This window comes from Cyprinus carpio, chromosome B5 (assembly GCF_018340385.1).
Source record: "Cyprinus carpio isolate SPL01 chromosome B5, ASM1834038v1, whole genome shotgun sequence".
Lineage (NCBI taxonomy): Eukaryota > Metazoa > Chordata > Actinopteri > Cypriniformes > Cyprinidae > Cyprinus > Cyprinus carpio.
The window spans coordinates 4,639,379-4,646,005 of NC_056601.1; the positions used below are offsets into that span (position 1 = coordinate 4,639,379).

At 37.3% G+C, this 6,627-nt stretch overlaps 1 pseudogene; it reads right to left on the reverse strand.

Annotated features, from left to right (window-relative positions):
• The window catches only part of LOC122134408, a 29,007-nt pseudogene that overhangs the window by 21,955 nt on the left and 425 nt on the right, over positions 1 to 6,627 (reverse strand).

A 6,627-nucleotide genomic window follows, 5' to 3' on the forward strand; every position in this document is an offset into this window, starting at 1 on the left:
CAGAATCCTGTGAGGATTTAGGAATGATCTGGTGACAGGTGACTCTTGTTTTAAAGAAGGTTCAATGCAACATTTATGAGGAGAAAAATACTTTGAGATGGTGCTTCAGAGGGCACCCGTTGTGTGTTTGCCACTTACTTCCAATTTTTTTATTCTGTTAACCTCACGATACCCAATAAAAATATTCCAGCGAAATTCTGTAATGCATTTTTATTATTCTATTGTGTAGACCTGCTGCTGAAAAATTAAGTATAATTTTTAAGCTGAATTTAATTTATGCATTTAATGAATTTGGATGTGCCTCACATGGTCTGTGTCACTGCATGGGTAATATCAGGGATGCTAAAAATATTTCTGTTGGGTTTTGTGAGGTATGCACTTTTTTTTCAAATATTATTTTTCTTTTAAAGCCAAACCCCTCATTTTAGCTAAGTGGTTGACAGACTGGGACTCTAATGTACAGTAGGCGATAAATATTTATTTGATCCCCTGCCCTGATGTTTTGTAAGTTTGCCCACTTACAAAGAAATGAAGGGTTTTTCATTTTTATGGTAGGGTTAATTTTGACGTATAGAGACAGAATACCAACCAAAAAATCAAAAAAAAAAACATTATATAAAGGTTAGAAATTGATTTGCATTTCAGTGAGTGAAATAAGTATTTGAACCCCCCAAACAAAACATGACTTGGTACTTGGTGCAGAAACCCTTGTTGGCAAGCACAGAAAGACATTTTTTGTAGTTGGTCTGCACACATCTCAGGAGGGATTTTGATCCACTCCTCTTTAAAGATTCTCTCTAAATCCTTAAAGTCCGTGTAAAGTCAATATTAAATGTGTGTTCTGAGTTTTACCACCCATCCAAATTTGGATGTTTAAAAAAAACATCAAGTGAAATAAAATAAGCTATCAAATTCTTGAAAAAAATATGCAGTATTCTCTCCTCTCAAACACTAGGGGCGTGTCCGCTGGTGGCCCTGAAACCACGCCCACTCGCAGAAAAGCTGCAGTCTCTCTCAACTGTCTTCCTCTGCAGCTTAGTTAAATGAGGAGACCGAGCTGTTTTGTAAATTATTGCAACCAGGTATTATGCATTTACGTGATGAAGGCATAGCTAGCTAGCAACATCTAAGCGGTAGTAACGAGCAGCAGAAACTCGCGATTAAGCGGGCAAACCACTGCGCTGTAGTTATTAAGTGTGTTCAACCTGAAGAAGGGCTGTGCAGAACAATCAATGTATGACACGAGGGCGATTCGAAAGCATGAGGAGCCGTCTGCTCTCTATAGCTCTGTACTTTGATGTCACACACCTATCGATATGCCAGTGCTGCTTCAAATCGAACACATGTATTATAACTGTTTGGGTAGGGGCCATGCTCAGTGACTCCGTTTCATCATTGAGTCATATTTTTAGCCCAAAAAATCCTGAACATGAAATTTGTGAAAACCTGTTTAACTCCACATTTAAGTGTTTCATAGTTCACAGGCTTTGTAATGTTTCCGCAATGCATTTCTAACAATTAGAATGTGTTTAGAAACATTTCTCAGAATTGACTTTACATGGACTCTAAGGTTTCTTGGCTGTTGTTTGGCAACTCAAAGTTTCAGCTCCCTCCACAGATTTTCTATAGGATTGATGTCTGGAGACTGGCTAGACCACTCCATGACCTTAATGTGCTTCTTCTTGAGCCACTTCTTTATTGCCTTGGTGGTATGTTTTGTGTCATTGTAATCCTTGAAGATATTATCCATGACCTATCTACAGTGTTCTGGCTGAGGGAAGGAGGTTCTCGTCCAAGATTTTACAGCACATTTGCCCCTCAATGCAGTGAAGTCATCCTGTACCCTTAGCAGAAAAAAACAGCCCCAAAGCATTATGTTTCCACCTCTGTGCTTGACTGTAGGGATGGTGTTCTTGGCATCATAGTCAGCATTTATCTCCCTCCAAACATGGCGAGTCGAGTTAATGCCAAAGAGCTCAATTTTGGACTCATCTGACCACAGCACTTCCTCCCAAGCCTTCTGTGAATCATTTAGATGTTCTTTGGCAAACTTTAAACGGGCCTGTACATGTGCCTTCTTGAGCAGGGGGACCTTGCAGGCGCTGCAGGATTTCAGTATAGTGTGTTACCAATGTTATGCTTGGTGACTGTGGTCCCAACTGCCTTAAGATCATTAACAAGCTCCTCCTGTGTAGTTCGGGGGCTGATCCCTCCTTTCTCACCTTTCGTGAGGCAATATCATGATCATCCTTACCACATGAGGCAAGATCTTGCACGGAGCTTCAGACCGAGACTGATTGGTGGTTGTTTTGTATTTTTTCCATTTCCGAACAATCGCACCAACAGTTGTGTCCTTCTCACCAAGCTTCTTGCTAATGGTTTTGTAGCCCATTCAAGCCTTGTGCAGATCTACAATCTTATCTCTAACATCATGGGTCTTGCCCATGGTGGTGGGAGAGGTTGGAATGGAAGATACAGATTGTGTGGACAGATGTCTTATACACGTAACAAGCTGACATTAGGAGTAACTTCTTAAAGTGGCAGGACTAATCTGTGTTCCACATGGGCACATAACCAGTCTGTGGGAGCCAGAATTCTTGCTGGTTGGTAGGGGATCAAATACTTATTTCACTCACTGAAATGCAAATCAGTTTCTAACCTTTATATAATGTGTTTTTTATGGATTTTTTGGTTGATATTCTGTCTCTATCTGTTAAAATAAACCTACCATAAAAATTAAAGACCTTCATTTCTTTCTAAGTGGGCAAACTTACAAAATCAGCAGGGGATCAAATAAATATTTCCCCCACTCTATAGCCTGGTGGGCAGCACACTGAATACAGCACAGCGCACTACGGGCATCCTGAGTTTGAATCCCGACTTGAGGACCTTTCCCGATCCCATCCCCTATCTCTCTACCACTTCACTTTCAGTTCTGATCTGTCCTGATACATAATAAAGGCAAAAAATGCCAAAAATAAATCTTTAAAAAGTATACCATTTTAAAGTTTATATTGTATATTTTTGCAAATGTATCATTTTTGTTATAGTATCTTTATTAATTTTATATTTATATATATAATATATTTACTTTAAATCAACAGTCTGTAGAAACAGGCATTTCAATGTCAAGTGGTGTTATTGTTTACTATTTTATTAAAAATGTATAAATCAGTGTATTAAAAAGTCGTTTGTAAACAGTTTGTTTTTCATTCATTTAAATTAAGATTAAAAAATATTACATTTAGATAAAATTGAAAATATACAAGGCAAAAATTTTCAAGTGGTTTAAGTAAAGTACTAAAATTACGGACTAAAATCGTAATATAATAAATTACAATTACAGTATAAATTAAAATGAACTAAAATAAAAAATTATAAAAAATAATAATATGAAAAGGAAAATGAAAAATAAACTAATTCAAAATAAGTCATCTCTCTCTCTCTCTCTTCTCCTCTCTCTCTCTTTCTCTCACACTCGGCGTCTATGATGCATGAATTCCTCCCGCAGTCCAAATCCAAAAACCAAAAACGCAATCTTCCTTCCCTCCCACACACTCCCTCCTCTTTTTGTGTACTGGTTGGGAGCTCCCCGGGGGGGGAGAATCCCGCTGGGTGCTAATTCATTCAGTGTCCTTAAGCGGAGTTGACCCCCCTGATTAAAATGGTCTGTCCCCCATGGTCATTAATAAACAACAACAAACACATCATTATCACAGCCAGTCTCTTTTACACACACACACACACACACCAGGAGAGTGCGCAGCGTAAGTCCACAGCCTCCAGAAATGAGCTCCTGGTGTAGATTGCGGGTCACGCCAAGCTCTTCCAGCTCCTGATGGGTGATGTGAAGCAGCTGCTCATCCGGTTATCTGCTCTCTCTCAAACGTGCCTCATATTACTGCAGCAAACAGTTCGTCTAACCCTGAGAGAGAGAAAAGTGCAACACAACCATGTGATCAATTAATTTATGTCATGTAATAAACTTAAAACGTGGACCCAGTGTAATGGCGCTTCTCTCCATTACAGAGAGCTGTCATTAAGTAAGGGTGATTAATACACAACACACACACACACCACGCGACGCGACGAAAGCCACACCGTTAAAACGCCAGTGATGTTCAAGTGGCAAGATTCCCTATAACAGTTTGTTGCTGTATCCTAAACAAAGACGAAAATAAACCACTTGATAGATGTGATGTATCCCCAGAGACACGTCTCTGAGATCAGGACCACACCCATGGATTTTCTCTCTCTCTCTCAGAAACACAGACACACACACATTCTGTGGCTGAGGATCTTCAGTGGAACATTCAGAAAACTCGCAATACACACACACTACGGTCCTTCCGGACCCAGCTCCTGTGGTCTCACAATAGCACACAACAAGATAACCTGTGTTAGTTCCTGACTTGTGGTGTTGTCGGACTATGTGTGTGTGTGTGTGTAGGATCGTCCTTCAGGCTAAACAGACTATCTCTCGTGACCATTGTATTCATTCTCTCGTTCTGCTCAGCGATATATAGGCTGTTAGCAAACGTTCGCTTAGAGACGGGGAGGTTAGCCTGCACAGGAATGATAAAAGGCCTCCAGTTCAATACAGTACTACCACACACATACATACGCCATACTGGAAAGGCGCACGCCATACATTACACTGCAAAACATAGACATGCATTTCACACACAAGATGTTTTAACAGCGAAGGGAGATTTTTGTGATTTAAGCAGCAATTGTTACAGCCAACCGAATTGCACACGGTTCTTGAATGGGCTCTCCTGTATGCCAAGTGGTTGGATGAACAGGCCATTTTTTAACGGGTGAAAATACTATGTGTTCTAATTATTTTGGCCACCACTGTATTTCTGGACTAGGGTTTAATAAAAATAAAAATCAAAAGATTTAAAAATATATTTACTATTGCATATTTTCCCTAGTAAAAAAGGGTAATATTATTCTTATAAAAAAACATTTATGTTCATTAGTAAGAATAGGTTCAAATCTATTAACATTTACTGACATGTTCGCTCAAGACTAATCATATAAAAAAATTATAATACTTTATTTGCAGTACTACTTGTGTACAATGCAAATTTCTAAATATTAAGCCTAAAACGAGTTTTAATGTCACTATTAATGAGGATTGTATGATCTCTGCCATAATATTAAGTCTTAAATGTAACTCTTTAAATGCAATGCCTGAAGTATACTTGCAATAGTTCCACTTTAGCACAAACAAATATACTTAAGTATATCTTTAGTTGCACAATTAAAAAGCACAAAATTGTTGTTCCAGTTTAGACGACTTTACAGGGTAGTTTAACGTAGTGTAAATATGTAATATGTATTTAAAGTATACTTAGTATTAAACTAAATGTATTTTAAATACATTTTAGTATATTATTTTTACTAGGGTGTATATATTTTATAAAATATTAAATAAAATAATATTTAATATTACTAAATCAATCAGATTTCAACAGCCAAAAAAGTGCACTGAAAACAATGTTTTTTAGTAAATTTCCCAATAATTATAAAAGAAGCAGCAAGTAACACACTGAAAAATTAATCACAGAAATTTTGAAGTAGAAAGACTCAAACTGAATTTCTCGTAAACCAAACACCCAGCAGTCGTTGTTTATTTAAAATGCCCCCTATTATGGGTAATAAAAGGTTCATAATATTTTGGTTTTGGGAGTCCCCAACAACTGGTTGACATGCATGTTAGGTCAAAAAAACACTTTCATTGTCTTATAATACCCATTTGTATTTTTACACCCCTTATTGCTCAAACAACTCCCAAACGATTCGTCTCAACGATTCATTTTTCCAAACCCCTCATTTGCGAGACAACTAATCTGCAGTGATTGGTGGATTGGTCGCATCTTTTTTATTTCAATCATGAGCTTGTGATGCCTGATAAAGCACGCGTTTGTGAGCGCAAAAGATGCTGCTTTGTGTAAGAGCATTAACAGGGAAACTGCTATTTCACACTTCCAAAAAGTGGCACCCTAGTGGCAAACAATGAAATTTACATTTTTCTTGGTACCAACATTTTATACAGTCAAGGGTACCAACACGAAAAAGACCAACACAAGTGGGCGGGCAATATGCTAAAGTTTAATGTTGTCGTCAACAGGAAACGACTTGGGATTCGTTTTTAAAAACAAACTAGTTTCAATGATTCAGAATCAAACACTTTCTTTTGAGAGACAATAACTTTATATACGGTGCCCTATCAGATTTAAAAATTTGCAGGATGTGTTTTATTTCACGTTAGTGCTGTGTCAAACCCCACACACTGCATGAAAGGTAATTTTCACAAAAATCCATATATAGAGGCACTTTAAATCTTTGAAAAATAAGGTGTTACATTGTGATTTTAAGTGTGAGATTGGGTTAGAAATAGCTCATTTTAAAATAAATCAATTTTTAAATCACTTTCCAATGTTTTAACAAAATTGCTGTTTTATGTTTTTAAAATGGCTTGTTTTATTTGTGTGTATTATTTTTCTTCATGGATTATATTTACCTTCTTTTATGTAAAGCACTTTGAATTACCATTGTGTACGATAATGTGCTATATAAATAAAACTTGCCTGCCTTGCCTTTCCTCACATGATGTAT